The 23894-nt window shown below is 50.0% G+C and overlaps 1 protein-coding gene across 1 annotated transcript in view; it reads right to left on the bottom strand.

Annotated features, from left to right (window-relative positions):
- LOC139050389 (growth arrest-specific protein 2-like) overlaps window positions 1-20810 on the bottom strand; it is a 286366-nt gene extending 265556 nt beyond the window's left edge. The window contains exon 1 of the mRNA XM_070526670.1: window positions 20343-20810. The gene's annotated coding sequence lies outside the window, so the exon portion shown is untranslated. The remainder of the gene's footprint in view (window positions 1-20342) is intronic.
- Window positions 20811-23894: the final 3084 nt, after the last annotated feature.

Here is a 23894-nt window from a genome sequence, read left to right as displayed (position 1 = left end):
CTTCGCGCGAAGGGAAAGGGAAGAAAAGGCGTCGTGCCGCATTTTTCGCAGTGTAGCGCGCGATCGGCACTGTTGCTTGCCCAACGAAGTGGTGAGCTCGTGACAAACGATGCGACAGTTCGATTTATCGGCAGGCTCCCCCGAGACTCAAGCCACTTAATTTCCGACAGCCATTCATACGTCCTGCATGCCACGCGACTAATTTCAATGGCAAGTGAGAAAGCTCCTTCTCTTACACAGATAATTGTAGGTGCCATGAAGGCGGGAAAGGGCGAAAAAACGAAGAAAGGTTGAGAGGTTCGTCACCTTGAACTGGGGGGCAAAGGACCTACGTTCGTTTCACTGCTTCGACATCCGCAGCTAGCTTCACTTTCGGGAATGCGGTGCTATGCTTGCCGTCTTTGCCGTCTATGCTTGCCGACAAAGGGATCGGACTGCTCTGGGTGCGCACACAGGCACAGTGAGGCAGCACGGGGAGATGCGGGTTGGTCCTCCTCCGAGTCATTCGAAGTCTCGAACAAACGGACACTGAGCGGAATGACCGACCACTGGAGGCTCGTCAGGCCAACGTGTATATCCATTGGAGCTCGATAAACGCGGAGCAGGTGAAAGGGACAAAAACAAAAAGTAAAGAAAAAAAATCCAATGAACGATACAACGTCAGCCAGCGCCCCCCCCCCCCCCTTCCCAGTGCGTAGGAGTGCAGACATCGAACACTTGATTAGAACATTTTTGCTCAGCAATCGACGGGGACCACTTTGACTGAATGAAACTGCTGCCATGGAGTTACATCAGGCAGGGATACGCAAGATGAGACTGGAGAATCGGTGAATAAGAGATACAGAAGAAATTATAAGGGATGCAAGAACTTCCCATTCATATTCGTTTACAACAAGTCGAAAACTATCGATGCCCGCATACAAGGAGGCAACGGTTAAATGTCTACTCTTTAATTTGACCTACGATGTATTATTATCTATCACCTAGCGTACTTATTGCCTATCATGTATCTATCATTTATGTACCTCAATCAAGACCTAGTGTCGTGCGGGAGAACCTATAATAACGGGGTATACAGGGCAGATCAACCGAAAGAAAAAGTTAGCATGCATTCCTTATGCGATCCGTAGAGAGCTCAAGCAACGAAAAAAAAACATAGTAATCTCCCAAGATTAGATTCCGAATCCTGGACGTCTGAGCCCGTCATGATGGTGCTACAGTCAATGTCCTCATGCGCCGTTATCGCGATTGTGCCGTCGTTGTCTTGAGATTAGCTATCTCTCTTTTGGGTGACTGTTTTCATAGAAGGGATTGATGTGCCATAAACAGGGCACGTACCTCCCGTCGACGATGCGCGAAGAAACGGGCGGCAGTAAAAAAAACACACAGATATAATTAACTGTAGGAATGAAGGTAAAAATTGGCAAATGTAAAACTGGGAACAAAGGAAGTGTACAACTGTGTAGAGGCCGAGTGAACTTAAAGGACACAGAAGGATTCGCTGACCTATTTAGGCAAACAGAAAAAGAAAAGGAAATCAGAAGGAACATAACAAAGATAGTAAAGACAGCAGGAGTTACCATGGCAAACGTTGGTATTTCTTGTTGTTTTCTATTTGCTTTTATGAACCAACAGGATATTCGTGCCTAACCATTCTGCACAGCATTACGAGCTGCTGTCTCGGCCATCAATTATATTTTTTCACGGCGAACGAAGTTAGCCGCCGTGGTGGTGTAGTGGCTTTGGTGTGCCGCTACTACGGCCGAGGACGTAGAATCACATCCCGGCTGCGGCGGTTGCATCAAGACAAAGAGGGAGGGGGGAATACAAAAAACATTCGTGTACCGTGCATAGAGCCCACGTTAAGGAACCCCAGGTGATAAAAATTATTCCTAGGCCCCCCCACCACGGCGCGCCTTCCAATCATAGCGCCGTTCCGGCCGGCAAAACCTCACAATTCCATTTAACGGCGAAAGAAGACACAAACGCACAGATGAAGAGGCTAAACAACGCCAAAGTTAGCAAAGCGAGGAAAATAAGAATGGAATGCACCAAAATCCGCAAACCGTAACGTCGTTGACCCAAACAACTCCGGGTCGGATGTCGACGGCCTGAAGACAGCTCCTGGGTGCTGCGAACGCAAAGCGCCCTTCCCCATCCGCCGCTGTCACAACGCGCAGAATCATCGAGCGGTGAACGAACCGCAAATCCGTTTCCAGCGCGTCAATCACCGTCGGCAAACAATTCTGTCAACTCCCTCGCCTCCACTCTGCCGAGCCTCGTTTATTTCTGTCTCCTTCACGCACACACCCCTTATATCGCTCTCGGTTCCTCCCGCCGAGCCCAAGCGCACCAGGCTTGAACGGGTTGCCAACACGTGACGACACATTGTGGCATCACTTCCTACACTCTTAAAACGGTTGCACCCTTTGGGGTGTATATTTTTCCCACAACAGTAATCGTCATCTGCCTTGCTTGCGTTTCCTTTCCTGAAAACTCGGCGCTCGCTACTTTCCTGTCGAGAGTGCTGCGTCACACTGATAAGGCGCATGCCGTTCGTGACTGGAACGTACCGTGCTCGCAGCGTTAAAGAAAGGAAGCGCGGGCAGCGCGGATGACGATTATCGTTGTGGGACAAGATACGCCCCAAAGGGTGTAAATTTTTTCTAAGAGTGTAAGGTGTACATGGTCATGCCGCGGACTGCAACGAACTAGCCACTGTTTCGAAACTGCAACTGTCAGCGCGAGGTGCGTATAGTAGGGCGTTATATTAAAGGAGATTCAGCATGCCCGTACGGATAGTAATCATAGTATTGCCTGTTGTGGCGTGCCAAGTTTTCTTCCGATTTATTATTACGGTAGCAATTATGTGGACACTCCAAGCGCATTTCTGCCGTCGCCGTGAGGTCCCGTATAACGCCCGAGGGCGATAAGATCGTCGCCGCACGCCGTATGCTGTGTTAAAATTAAATTATGGGGTTTTACGTGCCAAAACCCCTTTCTGATTATGAGGCACGCCGTAGTGGAGGACTCCGGCAATTTCGACCACCTGGGGTTCTTTAACGTGCACCTAAATCTAAGCACACGGGTGTTTTCGCATTTCGCCCCCATCGAAATGCGGCCGCCGTGGCCGGGATTGGATCCCGTGACCTCGTGCTCAGCAGCGTAACACCATAGCCACTGAGCAACCACGGCGGGTTGTCTCTCTCTCTAAGGTAGTTACATAGGTATAGGGCTTCGCTTCACGTTATCTGAATAAATTATGCGACAAGTGACCAGATAATTCCACCAGCCAAGGTTGTGGGATCGTTCCCCACCTGCGGCAAGTTGTTTTTTCTTCCAATTTCATTTCCGTTAATTTATTGTCGCTATATTTCATTTATTAAGCACAAGTAATTTCCCCTATGTTGTCCTTGGTGTCAGTGTTTGTTGGCTTGTTATGATATGACAGATAATTGCATAAGGAACTCTACGAATGCGACAGGTCAACATGCGCTCAAACATTATATATTACATTACATACATACATACGTATATACATTATATATATATATATATATATATATATATATATATATATATATATATATATATATATATGTCATTTGCTTTAGTAGATTACCCTTTTACAATACGAAAACAACATGTGCTGCTACCGTAAGACGAGGCTTGTTGGGTCAGAAAATGCACACACACACACAAAAACAAATACGGGTGCCGACGCTGCACTGAACATCTCGCACCAGATGGCCGTTACTTTATGTTCTAGACTAGTAATCAAGCAATTACCGCATACTAACTAAAATAAGTGTTTTGAAGGAATAAGTATTTTATCAGTCTGAATTAAGTGCTTCACGATAAGGATTCCTTCTTAGGCCTAACAGAGGGAGCGTACAAGGAGAGAAGCACCCAAATGTCTCGCCGCGCGGAACAAGGAGCAAGCAGTCAGCCTGCCTGTCTAGGACGCTGTGCCAAGGCGACCCCAACGGGCCCGCCTGCTCAGATTTACGCTCTTCGCAGCACCTCATTGTGAGCGGGTAATGGATTGACGCAGATTGCCCCCATCGACTCCCACACGACGCGGCGGCAGCAGCAGCAGGCGCGGCACAGCAGCTGCCGCCTTTCGACGCCGCGTCCGCTCTACAGCGCCCGCTCACCGCCAACGCCGAGAAACACTGCCGCGCAGTGCAAGTCACGTTCCCAGCACCGGAAATACAAGAGCAACGAACCAACTCGCTAGAGCGTCCCCCCTCGCCTGCGAAGAGTGAGCAGCGTAAGGCGGCACGTCAGCATAGCGAGAAAAACGATTCGGGAATGTGATACTCCGTATACCATTGTACTAATGATGCGGAGGCGAGGCCGTACAGGGGCACGGCGAGCGGAGAGCGTGAACGCGAAAATTGCCCGAGACTGCAAATTAGGTTAAACCGAAGATGCGGTCGAGCAGTCGATTCACTCTTGACCCCAGCACGAACCGAGAGAGGCGCCCGAAGGCCGCTCTAAAAAAATGCAGCGAAAGCATCCTAGGGTTGCTTCCCTCGGAAATCTGTCTGCCCGTCTGTAACGAGAGACACGATGGGCTCCATAGATATACATGGGGTCCTACGTCAGAACGCCTGATATACGTACGGCTACTGAGATGTACGATTATGACTAATATATATACATATACATACATTTTTCTAACGGTCAGCTCACATTACCGCATTTTTTCAGCCTAATTTTTAGTGCTAAGAGTTATTTTCAGCGTTCTATACCTCGTCGTTTGTATAGCCATTCTCTGCGTGGGAGGTGGCCACAGTTCGGCAGACAACGCGTCCATTTCCGGAGGATGACATATATCGCCGCGTCGCCGGTGATTGGAAAGGGACCGCATGCCAAGTGCTGACGTCACAAAGACAAATCACTATAGCCGGTTCCACAAAGCCTTTGCTCACGCAATATGTATGCGTGAGCATTGAGGATTCAGTGCTGACACGATTTCGCGAAATTAAGGCGCGCGAGTAAGACGCTTACATTTCCACATAATGAGGGCATCCGCAGCGCGTTTATCTATAGCAGATATGCCTAACTTAATTGGCAGAACACCGCGTTCGTTTATCAGTTGCTTCAAGCAAGCTGCGCACTCCATAAGTTGAGGCTTGTTTTTCACGTCCTAGACTTCTTAAACGTGGTGACCGGCGCACAGATAAGAAAACGCTTGGAGGAACCACACATGCAAAAAACACAATACAAAGGCCGTTTCATTTAACTTATTGTTTTATTCCGCTCGTGTAATTTTTGCTGGTACGCAACGATGTTTAGGCAAGGTTTACCAACGACAGGCCCACTTCAAGGCATTCTATCTACGTCGGCATTGCATCTAGTACGTTGTGAGGCCGTGAAAACCGCGTCGATTAATCAACACCGTCGTTAGAGAACAAAACTAGATCTCTTCTAACAGCGCATGTCAGTATACAAGTGTGCGTTCTCTGCTACAAGCGTGACGCCGCAAAATAACGTGACTGCAAAGCACCTCGAACTGCTGCAAACGCTCATTCGGCAGGAGCTCCGGTAGCACATATGAAATACACCGTCACCACAGCCTTCGAGGCGTCACGAACCCGAATACTGGGACAAGCCAACACCACCTAGATAGCACAAGGCCTGTTTACACCGATCCATGACTTCACGCTACCTGGCCCGAAATTTCTATTGACAAGGCTGGCGTGATGAAAGCGGTGATGTCAAAATCACTGTTGCCTACTCGGGAGCATCCCCATTAGATTCTATGGCAGTCGGGCCAGGTAGCATGACGTCGTAGATCGGAGTGAAAAGGCCTTGTGCTTTCTAGGTGGTGTTGGACAAGCACGTCGCGCGATACCATCACGCCGACAGAAATTTCCTCCGGAACGACCGACCTCGAGACGCTAACCAAATGAAAAGAGGTGTGCAAATTAACGAAGCGTGCGCATTTTTTTTGCACGGCGTCCAGAAGGAATGCGCCGGTCAAAACCACTCGAACTGAAAAGGCTTCTGCGGCATGCATGCTACAGACGAAAAAAAAAACAGATAACAAAAAGAGCGGTCATGCAGGCCCAAGCGGAAACCGGTTTCCGGATCCGTCAATCCTAGATAAACTGAGAAAGCAACCAGTGGACGGGGCGGGCAATCACTTTCGGCGCTGCGATACACTTAAAAAAAAAGAAAAAAAAGGTTATCGTGGCCCACTATCGCACCACTTTCATAGGTTCCGGCCCGCGGCCACGGATGCAAATTTGGGGCGCGCCGGACAAAACCAGCGGGATACCGCGATCCTCCTTCCCTCAAAACACCGGGCCACAAGACTCCCCACTGGGACGGCTCCAGCAGCCGCGCAGAAACGGCGAAAAAAAAAAAAGAGAAAGCTGGCAAAAGGCGCCAAACGAGGAGAAGTGGTCGGAACGAATAACCGGCTCGGCCTCCATCTCCGAGACAGCGGAAGATAAAATACTGCCAGCAGGAAAGACGATTAGCACTTTATCAAGCGCCTAACCAGGCCCCGCTGAAAGCGTCTGCGTCCGTGGAAATGGATCAATGAAACGGGTTACGGGAATAATCGGCCCTTCGTCGCGCGCACTTTCTTCGCACGGCGTGCCGGCCACATTAGCGCCGACAGAGACGCCGTGCAAGTGGCCGCTGCGCCTGCGATGGCCCGCGGGAACCTAGTTACGGTGCAGTTTACCTCTTTAATGAACACCGCCGAGAGGTATACGACACACGAGGAGTCGCCCATCCTTTGGGTCGCAGATAGCGAAGGCGAGGACAGCGCGCAGGGCAGTATGCGCGAGCAGCCATTGAAAGCGCGTTTGAAAAGGCCCGACTCCGCAGCCGCCCGGCTGCTTAACAAAACGACGCCGGCGATGATAAACCGAGCGGCCGAAAAAGCGAGAGTCGACGACGACGATAATAATAATATATGGGGTTTTACGTGCCAAAACCACTTTCTGATTATGAGGCACGCCGTAGTGGAGGACTGCGGAATTTTCGACCACCTGGGGTTCTTTAACGTGCACCTAAATCTAAGTACACGGGTGTTTTCGCATTTCGCCCCCATCGAAATGCGGCCGCCGTAGACGACGACGACTTCCTGCTTGGCGGACGAGGGCCGCCACACAGAAAGCCACACCATAGAGCGCGCAAACACACACACACGGCAACGGCTTTCTTCGCGGTTTTCGCCCAACAATAAGAGACAGCCTTTCTTCTCCGACGCAAAGGCGACACATACACACACCTCGGCGAGAGGCGGGTTTCACCCACAAACACCACCACCACCGGTGGCGGGGTTAGCTGACCACGCGGCGCTGCGCGGGATCGCACGCTCCAGATACGCGGTCACGTCGTCGGACAGGCTCGCGGTTCGAGCAAGACCCGGTTTGCAAGACCCGGTTCGAGACCCAAGAGCAAGACCCGGTTCGAGCAAGACCCGGCTCCGTAGCCGGAGCCGTAAGGTCACGAACACACGGAACCTCCTCCGGAGGCGAAACGTACGGAGCGGAGAAGTTCGCGGAGCAGTTGTAGCGCAAGCAAAATAGGCTTTGACTCGGACATCATAATGGCTCCGACGACCATTATTGGCTCCGGCGTCCCTGCCCCTGAAGCTTTCGAATAGCTCCGCATCACAATGTAACTATGTACTCGGTCTGGTTAGCTCATATGTAACTACGGGTTACAAAGGACGCTAAACTACTTAAAACTTAAAAGTCGCTTCTGCGTCATTTATAAAACCAACCTATACAACTACCAATCGCCTTAGACTAGAGCGTACGCCAGAGCTATACCAGTGTAACAATGTATTAGCACGCTCGAAGCCATCCAGAATCGTGAGGTTAGATTTGCTTGCTCTGATTATTCATATTTGAGCAGTACCCGCCTTATCTTAAATTCAAGGCTAATGTAAAACCGACTCGCCTCAGAAAATTGATCGAATCAAGCACCTCTGTTTTGATCGTGCATCCGCGATATAATTTTTCCCCCGTCCACTTTCACAGCACAGACCCGACATGGCGCCGCATTCTCGTAAGAAAGTAGCACTTATAACAGCTTCTATGACCATGCAACCCGTTCTCCGCACCTGCTGCCGTCATATCAGACTCGTAAAAACTTGCCGCCTGCCGCAACTTTACAACCGCACAACTAGGAACGGCTGGGATCGCGCAACGCGGCAGCCACATCGCATGCGCCGCCGACGTTTTCACGGCGCGGTGTCTGCGCGTCGACATCGCCCCGGGCAATCTACAGTACATGGCCCAATGAGAAAGGGCACACCAATTTAGTATTCAATCCTACAAAACTTTCGAGAATTCATCGACCTTATAAAGAACTCGGAGGGCTGATATGACGCATCAGATGGACATCAAAACGATGAAAAAAATAATCGCGGAGGCCTTTCTGCCTATAGTCTGAATATTACGGGCGTTTGAATAGTGAAATTTCCGAATCGAGCTGAGCTGCGTATATGGAGTCGAACCTGTCTTTTTTTTTTTTCATTTCTGAAAACAAAGAGAACTGTAAAGGGCCTGGACTACACGCGCGCGCAGTTCTCTACTCTCGCCGTAAAGAAGAAAAAATGAACTTATTTCTGGACAAACCACTTCGAAAATTAAATGTTTTTCTCGACCCCTCCGCCGACGCGTTTGGCGAAGGGAGGAGCACGATTGGCGCTGCAAATCTGCACCTGCCAGGTATCGGCGTACGCGCCTCGCAGTTCGAGGTAGGCGGGGACAAGTGTGTACGCTTCTAAAACGTCTCTACATTCACTCGCGAACAAAAGTGAGGAAGGGGGGGAGGGGGGCTCTGCAAATTCCTGGAAACTCTTCGTCCACAAAGGCTACCGGGTATGAATAACCCAACCTGCCGTCCAGCTGGCACTGCAGGATTCGGCAGTCGTGCACTCCGAAGTCTATCGAGCCACAGTCGGGATCACGCTCTAGCCTACACCACTGGTGCTGGCCCTGCGCTACTACCAGACGGAGGCTAACACGGGCCGACGCCGTCCTCCGTACCTTTCTCGACGAGAGTTGCTAACTCAGTGACGAGCTACGAGGTCGGGAGGATGGAGGAACTGAACAAAGGGTTCATTCATTCACGTGCGTGTGGCAAACTTATTTACAGAAAGAGCCACACTAGTGGCTGGCAGGAGCACCGAGTGCCAGTACATCGTACCAAGCACCTACGTCGTTCTCGAAGCACAAGCTAAATGTCAGAGCAGACACTAAATCGTTCCGGGAGAGCACACCACATACACACACGCATGCATCTTAAAAACCATCCGGTTTCCTTAGATCGCTCGCTAGAAAAGCGGGTCAGCTCCTCATTTGCCAATCCAATGATCGCACAGACCTGCCCGACTCCACCTCCGAGGAGAAGATGAACACAAAGCAGCGGCGCCACCTCTGAAATGCTCGTCGAAATTGGGAAGCATGCATCACAATCAATGTCCCAGTAGATGGCAGGGAGAGGTGGACAACACAAGCTGCCAGAAGCAATGCCGCCACTTCTCGACTGACTTGATAAGTTGTCGTGACGATCAACACTTGGCATTGGTAATTAGCAGCGTCTTGGATGCAGTAACCTTGGGGGCATCTCGCTCAGTACGCAGGCAACCCTTTCTGGGCCATTAGCCCCCACCTTAAGTAACACGTGCCTCCCCGAAGACGGCTTCGCAGTTGTACCACGGCCGAGTCACTTCGATGGATGGATGGATGTTATGAGCGTCCCCTTCGGAGAGGTGCGGTGGTTTGCGCCACCAAGCTCTTGCTATTATACTGCCTCATGATCTACTAACTCCGGTGGACTACAAACGCGCGCTCTTGCGTGAATGACGCATTCGAGAGCTGCTCAATGTACACGTTGACCCAGCGGAGTGTCGTTGGATGCCGGTACCATGGTGACGCCAGCCTGCGCTCTTCGGCGAATACGCCAAACGTAACAGCATTCACTCATCCTTTTCTCTCTCTCTCTCATCTATCGCATCCCTTTGCACCAGTACAGCGTAGCCAATCGGAAACAGTCTATGGTTAACCTTCCTTTTCCCTTTTTTTCTCTCTCTCTCTGGAGGAGAGACGAAATGTCCCCAGTAAACTGCGCTAAAGGCCCCTATAATAAAACATGCAAACATACCAAATAAATTCCTCTTTACCATTCTTCTCTCAGTAATTTACGTTCCCGTCCTACTCTTTTCTATTTGTGTCGGAATTAAAACACTTATTACAAAAACTACGTTTTTGTAATAAATAATAATAATAATAATAATAATAATAAAGCCAACAAAAACATTTATGCAATAAATGTTTTTGTTCGCTTTAAAATAGAGAATTGTGCCGGAGCACCTCATAACCGAAATGCCAGAAACGGGCTGCGACACAAATGGAAACTAGTAGTACGGGAACGTAAATTACCGGGAGAAAAAAGGTGAAGGCGAATTCATTCATTCTCTTTTAAAGCAAACTTTTTTTTTCATCCTTCTCCCGTCCTTCAGGGCGCTGCTGCTGCTGTGGTCTTGCTTGCTCGCGCCGCTGGGTTTCCTGCAACACCACCAGATGGCGCTCGTCTCCGCGCATCCCTATTGGCACCATTGCCATTGCCACTGCCATGGCATTGCCATTGCTATTGGCACCATTGCCCCCATTTAGGCACCACTGGCCTCCTTGAAGCCCTTGGGTTCAGAGGGAGCAGTGGTAAAGCAAACATGTCCGCAACAGACATTAGTAAGAGGCGACTGGAGGATTAGTGGAAGAAAAGTAGGGAAAGGACAGAAGACGGAGACGTACAAAAGCACAGTTCGCAATAGGGGATCAGAAAATTTGGGCGTGGTAGCTCATAGTGTTTTTTTGTGTCTTTTTTCATTGTTTAACCTAGGTAGAATATTAGGCAGTATAGTAGCAAGAGCTTGGTGGCGCAACCCACCGCCCCGTTCCAAAGGGGACGCTCATAACATCCATCCATCCATCCATCCCGGCCGGGGCCACCGAGGAGGCGTTTCACAGTTTGTGCGCATTGCACGCGCTGTGCTTGCTTTCCCATGCGAATGCTTTCTTCGCTGCGGGACAAAAATGCAGATGCTGGCCTGCGGAGGTCGCGTTCCGGGCACTGTGATAGTGCAAACATTAAATTATGGGGTTTTACGAGCCAAAACCACTTTCTGATTATGAGGCACGCCGTAGTGGAGGACTCCGGAGATTTCGACCACCCGGGGTTCTTTAACGTGCACCTAAATCTAAGCACGCGGGTGTTTCCGCATTTCGCCCCCATCGAAATGCGGCCGCCGTGGCCGGGATTCGATCCCGCGACCTCGTGCTCAGCAGCCCAACACCATAGCCACGGAGCAACCACGGCGGGTGGGTGCAAACATTACAATCGTTCATAGCCTCAAGGGAGCGCTTGGAGCTGGCGCCTCACTAGCGTGCTGGCCACGTATGCAGAAGGGACATGTAAACACGCGCCAGCAAAATGGCTTCAAAGCGTGCACTCAGGGTTCAGGACCTCCAGGCCCTAAAACAAGCGTCGCGCGGAAGAGGAGTGTCTACGCTATACGCAGCGAAACGTGGTGCAGAACGCGAATGCATGTACACAATGTGTACGTACAATAATAATAATTAATTGAATCACGTTCAGCCCCGTAATTCAATTGAAGTACTGCCAATGCCAATACTGCCACAATGCGATGTGCCATGCGAGGCAATAACGATGCTCAACCCTCTCACAGATTGCGAACAATGACGCACAAAAACGCTCCAAGCAAGCACGTCTCCCTGGTTTGTTCCGCGGACCACGCAGAAAAACAGCACTGGTGCACGCGAGGTAACGGTTAACATCAACTCACCACTGCCGTATTGGACTAAACACTGAAGAAATTACTCATTCGCCACTAACATTACCACGAACTACAATCAACAGAAGCAAACAGCATAAGAAACTTCCCTTACATCGATTCCCGAAGTGCGTGGGATCCACATAATTTTTTTCCCCCAACAGCCAGAATTAATGGCAACTTTCTTTCTTTTTTTTGAAAGTACCATGCGAGCTCACGCCGCAGTGCGTACATGTGGTACCCACATAAATTTTTCTTGGCGGGAAATTGATAGACACCCAGTTAGGGCTGGATGTTCGCGGTTTGTGGTGGTGCTCCGAGAGGGCGCACCTGGATGGCCCTAGTGACGGTCGGAAAATTAGGTCATGGGAATTCGTCGTGGTTTCTTTTTTTTTTTCCTTTTCAACCTAGGTAGGACATTAGGCACTATAATAGCAAGGGGTTGGTGGCGAAACCCACCGCCCCGTTCTAAAGGGGACGCTCATAGCATCCACCCATCCAGTGCACGCTGGCAACGCGAAGGAAGAGCCAGGGTCTGGTGGCGGACAGCGTTTGCTTCTGCAAGCAAAGCGTCCGGCCAGACTGCGCCCAGACAGTCCCTCCCGTCTCGTCCCAAGCCAACACCTAGAGGGTGTAGCCCAAGCGCCCGTATTTCAGGGTCCGATCTGGCTCGGTCAAACAAGCGCACCAAAATCGCGCACGTTCTTCGATTGTGTCTGCTTTTCCCCATTCCAACGGGACCAACACTCATCTCGCGAAAGCCTGCAAGCGTTTGCAGTCACTCGCTGCCGGTTAATTGCACCCCATCATGCTCGCTTCAACGTACAGCTACCGGTAGGTGGCACTCGGCAGCGACATGGGTGACAAAAAGCCGCACCCAGCGGAATTCCATTCCACCTCAACTTAAGCACCCTCCGTCACGGCTCACTTCCACGAAACACACTTTCCACGCGTGCTTTGTCATCTCTCTGCGCTCTGACTCGGGGGGGACGGGGGGGGGGGGGGGGTCGCCGTCACGGCTTTCAACATACTTTTCCTGACGGCCCCCGCGTGCTTTGCTGAATGCTCGGCGCCACCGCAGCTGCATCCAGTACGAAGAAGTCGGCTAAGAAAAGCACGGCCAACCTAGCAAATGCCTCGAATTCTACACTCTCAAGCTGACTCGCCCATTTACAATATTTGGCAAATGTATATACATGCAATGTCGTTCGCACCTGGACGTGAAATCGGCAGAGCATCTTTTAACGAACAGCACGCCCCACGAAGCCCACGTAGCGTTGCGCTCGTTAAGACCTACACAAACAAGCACGCATATGCAAAGAAACACGCGCGCTTGCGACAGTAAAAGGAGATAGACGAGTGTGATAGCACACCGCGCGGTGTTTGCTACTGCTCTATTAATAAAGCGCTTTATCCAGATCGAGCCAACTAATTTGTGTACGGACTGACTGACGGCTCATTCCACACCGGTGACTTCGAGCGACAAACTTGGTCGCGAATGGTCGCTTTTATCGAAAAGCGACCATTTTGGCTCAGTCGCTCGCTGTTCGGTATTTTTCAGTCGCGCGATCACAGTCCCAAAACTGCCGAATCAATCAGATGAGCAGGAACAAACAGGACGTCGGTATACGCCGATACTTATTTTACGCGGTGTTCCAATTACGAGCAGACGGCGACTGATAGGCCGATACTTATTTCACGCGGTGATGCAATCCGGAGCAGACGGCGTCTGGGCCGCGGTCGCACTTGCACGAATGAGCATCGGCCGCCAGTCGCAAATGGTCACCCGACCACCTCACGTCGCCGGTGCGAATCAGTTTCCAGAGCGGCGCATTCGCACTGAACCACTGGAACTTACTGATCAGATGTTGGCTGCTCCGTGCGCTCACTCAAAAAATAGTGCGTCTGCGCAACCACCGCAGCCATTCTGCTGCAGAAACATTACTTCAACAGACCTCACCTGCATCGGTCTGTCTGGACCCTGATAAGTGGTGTCTTTTGTATTTGAGCAGAAACGAACGTTCGACAGTTTCTAATAGTGAATTTTGGAATTGAATAACAATAGAATGGCAAGGACTGTTCGATGCGTAATGCAAAATAATAATATTTGGGGTTTTACGTGCCAAAACCACTTTCTGATTATGAGGTACGCCGTAGTGGAGGACTCCGGAAATTTTGACCACCTGGGGTTCTTTAACGTGCACCTAAATCTAAGCACACGGGTGTTTTCGCATTGTAATGCAAAATTTCGAACGTTCTTCACGCGCCTATCGAATAGCGAATAGTGCGGGTATTGTGAATATAGGCATTCTCTTTTGAGAGCAGACGGTACAGTAGACGCTGCTGAAATTCTTCCCGCACCGGCGCAGGCGGGTAATCACTACACGATCGGTAACAGTTTCCGCGGAGACCGATCGTTAAATCGACGGTCAGAGAGAAAGATGGCGGCTTGCGAAAGGCGCTCGCCCGTCCTTTCGGGACAGTGCACATACTTGGGGGCGTGATGCCAATATGCGCTCCCTGGCATTTCAGCGTCCGTTTTCGAGGTCAAATTAGCAGCGTCGGCTTCTAAGCGTAGGAACGGTTTTGAATGCTTCGCACTACGGGCTTTTGAAGTCTCAAGTTCAGTTTCATATCATCGGCTCATGAATATTTCGGGTAAATAAATAAACAGTTTTAACGTTTAGAATCACCCGTCTAGATAATGCCTCGAATATTTTTTTCTTTTTTAATCCTGTTGCTCTGGTAAAATTCATTTTGAACAAATGAGTTACGTCTTCTGCAGTATATTTCCAGAAATTTCGAACTTACTTCACAAAACTCCCTTTATGCGTGCTCGTTTCGATACAATTACCAGCGCTGGAGCTGGACTTTAATCTCACGCATAAAGCGGTGGCCCTGTAGGCATCCGCGTTTCGGTCCTGTTTGCCTGCGCCCCAGTGAAGCCCGACAGTTCTACGTCACCGAGTGCTTGCGAACTGTCGGCAACTCGCGATTTCTGCGCCCCGCGCTCATTCACTGGAACCGAGAAGTGCGGCACGCCGAAGGAAATGAACCACGACGCTGACGGAGTTACAATCGCCGGCGTGGGAACGAGGTCACGCTCGTCGGGTTCTCGCCCCCCCCCCCCCCTTGCACTTCGCGAGAGCTCGGGTTCGAGCGAAGGAAAAGTGATCCGCCAGCCCGTGTTCTTTTTTTTTCGGGAAGCGCTGACATGCGGGACTCCAGTTTCTGGTCTCCAGGGGGCGCAGTAACACTGCATTACTGGGGATATGGGTATATGGGTATAGGGGATATGGGCTGGACTAGTTTTGAAGTGAGGGAAGCTCGCAGTAAAATTGAGTATGAAGAACGGCTGAGGAATATGGAGGAAAGTAAATGGGCTGGGAGAGTGTTCAGGTATCTGTACAGGCAAAACATTGATTCACAGTGGAGGAAAAGAACTAGGAAGCTTACCAGCAAGTATGCGGCCTGTGGGGTGGGCAACACAGCAACAAAGAAGGTCAAGCGGAAAGTCAGAGAGGCTGAATTAATCTCCTGGGTGGCGGCAATGGAAAAGAAACCTGCCATGAGTAACTACTTAAGGGGAAAAAACGAAATTAGGAAAGAAACCATTTATGATAACTCAAAGGGAAGCTCATTACTTTTCGAAGCGAGATCGGGATGCCTTAGAACACGCACGTATAAAGCGAGATATAAGAAGGAAGAAGAAGCATGTGCTTGCTGCGGTAAAGCTAGGGAAACGACGGAGCATATTTTATTAGAATGTGAAGACATCTATCCAGCGGTCGATTTAGGCACCACTGGCCTCCTTGAAGCCCTTGGGTTCAGCGGGAGCAGTGGTAAAGCAAACAGGTCCGCAATAGACATCAGTAAGAGGCGATTGGAGGATTGGTGGAAGAAAAGTAGGGAAACGACAAAGGACGGAGACGTACAAAAGCACAGTTCGCAATAGGGTATCAGAAAATTTGGACGTGGTAGTTCATAGTGTGTTTTTTTTTCTCATGGGTTAACCTAGGTAGGATATTAGGCAGCATAGTAGCAAGAGCTTGGTGGCGCAAGCCACCGCCCCGTTCCAAAGGGGACGCTCATAACATCCATCCATCCATCCATCCATCCATCCATCCACTGTCACCAAGGCTCGGCTTCAAGTGCGGTGGAAATCGGCCAGCCAGTGAGAGTTGTCCTCTTTCCTCCTTCTCTCCTCGATCCCTATCTATTTCTGTCTTCAAACTTTTCGGCCAGGACGCAGTGAGTGTGACCACCCGTTCCAAAGGGGAGGGCCGCTACGATCATCATCATCATGTGCTCAGCGAGAGCAGGGGGGAAAGTAAATACATCCGCAATAGAGATTAGTGAGAGGCAATTGGAAGAATGGTGGACGAAAAGTAGGTAAACGACAAACATCGGAGGCGTACGAAAACAAAGTTCACAACAGGGGTTCCGAAACTTGGGTTATGGGCATTCGCCTTGGGTTTTTTTTTTCATTTTCTTTTTTTAACATAGGTAGGGCATTAGGCAATAAAATAACAGCTTCGTGAAGCAACCCACCACCGCGTTCCAAACGGCAGACTCATAACATCCATCCATCCATTTAGCACCAGGCGACCATGCGCTGTCTCCGCCTGCCCCGAAGATCGAGGCGTACGATCATAACGCGATTATGTTCACACCCAAACACACACATCAAACAACCGAACGCGGTGACGTCAGCTGGGTGTCGTCGCGGGCGCTGCAGGGCCCAACCAACACCACCTTGACTAGTCTAGGTGGTTCTGCTATGGCCCAACTCGTGCACGCGGTCTTTTCTTTGCCACTTCTGTGCGCTGTCGCTGTAAGCTAAGAGGATGCGGGGCTAGTCGAACTGCTGCAATCGCATATTTTAGAGCGAAGCTTTCTTTCACGGCCATTCGTTTGACGCGGGCAAATTTGGCGCCACGTTGAGCGAGCGCGTTTTGCCGTTAAGTAATTCTCGGCCCGTCAGACGTGCGAGCGCCTTCCTTCGGCTCATTTTTACGGTGCCAAAAACTGTGTAGCCCGCATAGCAGCGCTTTACAAAGGGTAAATTATTGAGACAGTGCTCGGCTGTCAATAATTCTGAGACCCCTCTTGTGCGCGTCTGCGCGATCTCAAATGTTCAATAAAATGAAAGTCCGGGGTTCTACATGAAAAACCACGATTCGATTATGAGGCACGTCGTACTGGGCCACTTCAGATAAATTTCGACCACGTGTGGTTCTTTAACCATGCACCCAACGGACGGTACAAGGGTGTTCTTGCATTTCGTCCTCATCGAAATGCGGCCGACACGGCATGTCATTCTCAGACGCTTTCGTAGCGTCCGTGTTTACAGTATTTGTACCTGCCAACATTGCAATTGTCAGGGAAATATGGGCCGGGATAACATAAGACTACACTATCTTTTTTTTTTTTCTAATTTCACCAGTAGGCCTTCGTGACAGGCGAAAATGGCACAGGTCCTGCCCATATATGGACGGGGCCCGAGAAATTTTTACCTGTCACGAAGGCCTCACTGCGGATTCGGAATCAAAACAGATTGGAATAGTTTTACGTTATCCCGGCCCATGGCAGTACAACCTTACTACCAATACGGCTGCGTTCTTATCGCACTCACAAATCAAACAACATATACCGCCTGTTCTATGTGACCAGCTGATGCTGCCATTTTACTGCAACACGTCATAGTTGAGTAGAACCGTCCTGGCTTTACTAAACCGAGGCACAGACAGCGGTCAAAGCAATACACACAAACACGAAGCAAAAGTCGTAGATCATTCCGAATTCTGAACCACAGGAGCACGATGTCACTCCATACTCCGTTTTTTTTGTTCTTTATTTGCTTTGTCAGCTCTTCTTTTTGCGCGCACGCTCTTGAAATAAGACAAAACAAATAGGCAAAAACTTTCTGACTCACCCTTATATATTTTTACGCTATAAGCTGCCGTGACACGAACAAGCAAGTCCACAACGCAACCCGGGTGGGCACGTCAACAAAAATAGTGAAACGCGACCCATTTCGCCGTTTATCCAGGCACAGGATACATCGAAAAACAAAAGCACTGCATGGCCTATTTGCCTCAACACGAGACGCCGGTCATGATAGTTCTCGAAAGGTGAAGAGCGCAATCCGAGACCTGCTGCAGGTCACTTCGAAAACCACCGCGAAGACAGTGCGTGTCAATTTTTCCGTAAAACATGCCACTGTTTTTTTTTGTTATTTTTTTTAACGCGTCGGTCAACATTACCGATGTCACGGCCTTCTATTCACGGAAGGTTCGTCGTGCCAGACGAACCTTCCGAATCTTCCAGACGAATCTGGCGGTCGAATTCAAACACACGCGGTGCAGACGGACTGGCGCTGAGACAGATGGTATGCGCATCGCTAGACCTGGATCGAGCGTTTTGGAGCGCCGTAAGTTCGCCCGGTACAGTAGTAGACGAAGCCAAGCAGTAATTCACGCGGTTAGGACGCGCCCATTTCTTTCTTTGTCGGCCGCCGCTGCGTATGTAGTACGGGCGGCCAAGCTTTCCGCTCCGTCGATTTTGTAGAAAAATAAACAAAAGTATAATAAAAAAAAGGAAACGAAAAGCGTAGACACCTACCATCGAAACAACCAGAAGTGAAAGAACCAACACGAGCCAAAGAAGAAAAAAAAATTCACGCGAGGTTGGCACCATGAAAACACACCCTTCCCCATAGCAGTCGTCAGCGGGGGCAACAAAACCCCAAGAAAGCGGGGGGGAATAGCACCGAAATTCGCAGCTCCGTGCTGCAACTACATAAGCGGAAGGCACGCAGAGCAAGACGCCGGTGAATCGAGATGGAAAAAAAAAGAAAGGAAGAAAACGGAGATCGCATCGGGCATCCAGAAGCGAGGGACGAAATGTAGGTCAGAAGCCCGCTTTTACGCGCCGGGCGCCCAAGTCGATGAGAGGCCGTCTCCAAGCGACGGAAGCTCCATAGCGCCCGCTCCTCCAACGGCTCTTCTAGCCGGCATCTCGAGATGCACACGGATAATACCAGCGCATCAACCTCTTGATTCGATTTCGGCGCTTTAACGAGATGAGAAGCGTCGAAGCCGTGGGGGCTTCGCCTAATCTCGCCTGCTGAACACGCAGCGGACAACTGCGGCAAGCGCAAAACTCCGCGGGAACGGGGGACACGAGAAATCTAAAAGAGGCCATTTTCGGCTCGCAAATGCGAGCAGACGACGCCGTAAGATATGGCGCCTGCGAAGCGTTATCGGGTGCGCGGAGTGAGCGATACGGATAAGAAACTATACGTATCGGCTCATCAATCACTTCCACAGCGACCACTGCTGCCGAAAAACAGCCGGGCCAAGTGTATATACGCCAATAACGATTTCATTATCACAACATCCGCTTGGTCGAGTGTTCTGCAGATGCTTTTAGCATAGCCAGTCAAATGATACGGCAGCCACGATAGCTAATACGCACGCGACTGGTGCTACTATTCAATAAACCATGCTTTAGTTACTTGCGAAGCGGTCTGTCGCGCTCTGGGGTATCTAAGGCGAATATGGCCAGTCATCAATATGGCACAAAGCAAATTGGTAGTGGTTACGTTGATCCCATAAGTATCGTCTTCAGATCTAGCGATGGCAGCGGCTAGTTATTCTTGCGAAAACTGACTGAAACCTGAATGAACATATACGCAGCAGCAAATAATTATTCGATTACTTAGGGCGGAAGGTTATACACAGATAATTGAGTACGTTATGGTTCAGACGAAAAGGCGCAATAATTGCACCTTTCAGAGAACAAGAACTCCAGCTGACGCGCGTTAACAGCGCAAATTACTCACTAAACAGATTTCTGGGGCAAAAAGAACGCGCCGGGAGGCTTCAAGTTACACAGTCACTACAAATTTTAAGAGCAGCGCTACACAGCTGTCGGCCAGGACCGGAAACGGCCACAATACCTCACATACAGACTCGTACTGCTGTGTCTGCAAATTAACGTGGCGATACTGGCAGCCACGACGCTCAGCAGGCAAAGCAGATATATATATATATATATATATATATATATATATATATATATATATATATATATATATATATATATATATATATGTATGTGTGTGTGTGTGTGTATGCGCGGCTCTTTCGAGCCAATCTGCAGCTGGCGTTTCTGGAAAGGACGTCGACAGCGCGGCTTCGTATCGTGGGAATATAAACAACCCGACAGCAGACTTCCATTCACAAAGCGTAACGTCGTCAGGCGCCGTCACGAACTCGCCGCGCGCCCAAGCTGAAACGTGCTCCCTCGTGTTTTGTCCCCACGTGAGTCGTAAAACCGGCATTACAAAAAAAAAAAAAAATGCACGCACCTTCTCGACTGTCAGAAGCCGCGCGCCGTGCCACCAACTCCTCCGTTTCTCTCTCGCGAAACGTTTTCCGACCCGAAATTTAAAAGTGGTCGTAGCATCGAGTCGAAGTGCGCCGAAGTGTCGGTAGGGCCTTACCTGGTTGCTAGAATCCAGTAGGTGACGCCGTCCACCGTGTTCACGCACCACGCAAAGCGTGCATTGTTCGCCTCGCCCGCAGAGATGCCGGGAGCGAAGCAAGGCAACCGAACGCCGTCTGTCAGCGGGCGAGGGACGGATCACGGGCACTGAGAGAAACACAAGGGCCACACGACACCACCACGGCGGCTGCAGACAGAGAGACACACGAGACCGCCGGAACACAGACTGGACGAGCCGACAGCAGCACGCGCGGACGGAGACGACGCCGTTCCCTTCCTCGGACGCACGCGGTGCAACACACGACAGAGACCGGCGGCGACGAGCGAACGCCGGCACAGCTCCAACAACACAACGAAGACGACGACGGCCACACGAGAGATTTTCGAAGCTCTCCGCCCTCCCGCCTCGTTGTAGGCCATGCTCTGCGGAACAATGCGTCAGCGCTTGGCGTGGCGTGGTGCTGCCATCTAGTGCGAAGGAGGTACACAACGCCGGGCGGCAACAGAATTAGCTTACTATCGACTTTCACAGGTGGCGCTGCAGTACCAAACGAGTAAAAGCAGACACTGAAGCCCTTGGGTTCAGCGGGAGCAGTGGAAAAGCAAACATGCCCGCAATAGGCATTGATTAGTAAGAGGCGATTGGAGGATTGGTGGCCGAAAAGTAAGGAAAGGACAAAAAACGGAGACGTACAAAAGCACAGTTAGCAATAGGGGATCAGAAAATTTGAGAGCGAGAGTTCATAGTGTTTATTTTTTTATTATTTTTTCATTGTTTAACTGAGTTAGGAGATTAGGCAGTATAATAGCAACAGCTTGGTGGCGCAACCCACCGCCCCGTTCCAAAGGGGACGCTCATAACATCCATCCATCTATCCATCCAGTATGAAGAACGGTTGAGGAATAGACCTCAGACTCTGCCCAGGCGGCGCTGCGGAAAAACCCGTCACCAGCGCCCCCATCGCAGACTTGGTGCGAAGGGAGCAGTACAAAAACAGCTGCCCGCAAGCGAAGCCGCATAGGCCACAATGGACCCTCCTCTTTCGGTTGTGTTGAGGCACGGTTTTCTAAAAATCAAGGTCCTGGAAAGTTTCTTCCGCCCATCCACGCTTCGGAAAGGGAAGGAGCTCAGTAGGGCGAAGTACGTGTGCAATATAAAATGAGTCTCAGGTGTTATTTCGGCGTGCTGCTACTCTCAAGTACAGAGAGCATCAGGTCTCTTTATAGGCATGACACTATAAAAATCTAGACATCTAAAATTGGTTCATATTAGCGTAAAACTCTAAGCATTTCAAATTTGTTCATATTGAAAATGTCCCGAACACAAGACTTATGCATCTCCTATATTTTTATCCATTTTATCGTAATGTTTTTTTTCTTGCAATTATTTACAGTGAGCAAATCCTGCCATAACCTTTTTCAGGGCAGCAAACAGAAAACGTTTTCCAAGGTAGCAAAGAGCTTGCGAAGATAACGAAAGTAAGCTTCCTACAGTGCCTACGCGCCGCATCTTTCTCTCAGGAGCTACAACCTCGCTCAGTAACTTTGAACTTTTCTCAGACGCTTCAAGCAACAAGCGCGCACAAATAAATCTAAACAAAAGCCACATTTTTTTTTCTTTACACATGGGCGTTACTTCGCAATTACTCACCCAGTGCTCCTACAGTAACTTTATTGCTCAGATTTGAAAAACGCAGGCTAGCAGGCTCAACACATTGCGAAACGTGTTTGTTGTATCGGCGCAGGACAAAAAAATACCGAAACTAGAAATGAGCCCGCGATACAACGATGCTCTAGAAGAGGATTTTGTATTCATAAATGAACCAAAATGTTTGGTTAAACTGACCCGCAAAATCCCTCCGTTCCACTTGTTTAGTCAAGTGGAGGCGGACGCCTGTTAAAAGGTGGAAATATCGACGACACATACGCAGGATGGTTCGCAACGTTGTTTTTTCTGTTACCAACGAAGTGGCGGCTGCAGATTCTTGAGCTTTCGCTTGGTTACCGCGGTCCTCCGTCAGGCCAACCTCTCCTCCTTTCTATTAATCTACTCTGGGCGTGTCCGCTGCTGCACTTTTCGTCGAAATAAAATATATTTGCGCTTTCTTTCACTCAATTTCGATACGATATTCGAAATCGGAGGGTTGAAAACCATTATGTACAGATGTTCACTCATTTTTTCTGTAAAACCTTTCAACTTCTCTTTAAGCTGTGCGCCAACGGGTGGTTGGACCGTGGAGACCGATAAGGCAGCTCACGTACGTCTACGCTAGTTTCTTCATCAACTCGAGTTTATGCCTCCATCGTTCCGTCGAAATATTCAGGTGGTGTGTGATTACCGGAATACCAGACACGTTCGGCGCTACGACAGAATGCTCGCAACGCACTCTGCTTCGATAGCTCTCGCTTGGGGTCGACGGCCAAACGGCTAGCGGAGCGGTTTCTCGCAGGCGGGGGCGGGCTCCAAAACAACCGGAAATGGAAGATGTGACGTCGCACCGTGACGCAGAACCAGTGAAGGAGCAGCTTAGCCCCGATCGCTCGGCGAACGAGTTGAGAAAGAAAAGCATGGCTAGGGAGGAGGGTAACTTCTAATCGCTTGTAGCTCCATTAGCTGCACTACGCGTACAGTACGCGTAGTACGCGTAGTACAAGCTGTACCCTACGCGTCTACAAAATTTGTCCGAACCATTTCAGGTGCCCTTCAAGGTAGGTGGTAATGCGTGGCAATGCGCAGCTGCTCCGACGCTCTGCCTGCCTCTTTGGGACGTTTCCTCCCGATATGCTTGGGCAGTTTTGGTCGTTCATTGCAGCTTCTCCATTTATCGCCTGCATCAGAAGTCTGCATCAGCAGCTTCATGTTGCTGGCTGACATTTTTCGGAGGAGCGCGCGCTGAAGCTAGCTGTTGAAGACACTTAACATTTCGCGATATGGTCACGTTCTACCTGTTGGATTGTGTGTGTTGGTCCCACATATTTACGGTATGGAACATCCCGTTGAAATCGTAATTTACACAACCATAGGATTATAGCTTTGCGATTTGTTTAGATCCCAGAAGTACAATCGTGTGGATGTCCGAAGGATGTCTTAAATAGCACATCCTCAAATTAATGACCTATTGTTATCCGCTGGACGGGCTAACCGGTACTTGGATAGAGAGAGATAGAAAACATTTATTTATCATGAGTTTGGGCGACTTCCTCGCAGGGTGGAGCCCTTAGTTCAGGGCCCCATTGGCTCGCGCCACTCCGCGTGCCCGCCGGATCAGCCGTCGCTGCTCTTGCGGGTCTGAGCTGGTCAGCGCAGTCTCCCAGGAGGAAGGGGAAGGTGAAGGAATAGGGGAGTAGCCCGGAGGTTGTGGGCACTCCCAGGTTCAATGATATACTGTGGGCTTTGCTCCACAATTGGGACAGTATGAGGGATATTGTGTGGGGTGGAAGAGGAGAAAATAAAAGAGGCAGGGAAATGAATTAGTTTGCAGCTGTCGCCACGCGACGGCATCTTCTCGATTAAGGGAATTATGGGGTAGAGGGTAGTGGCTCCTGGTAT

The sequence above is a fragment of the Dermacentor albipictus genome, chromosome 10, assembly GCF_038994185.2.
Source record: "Dermacentor albipictus isolate Rhodes 1998 colony chromosome 10, USDA_Dalb.pri_finalv2, whole genome shotgun sequence".
Classification (NCBI taxonomy): domain Eukaryota; kingdom Metazoa; phylum Arthropoda; class Arachnida; order Ixodida; family Ixodidae; genus Dermacentor; species Dermacentor albipictus.
The sequence above is the reverse complement of the archived record's forward strand: the minus strand, read 5'-3'. Positions and strand labels throughout refer to the sequence as shown.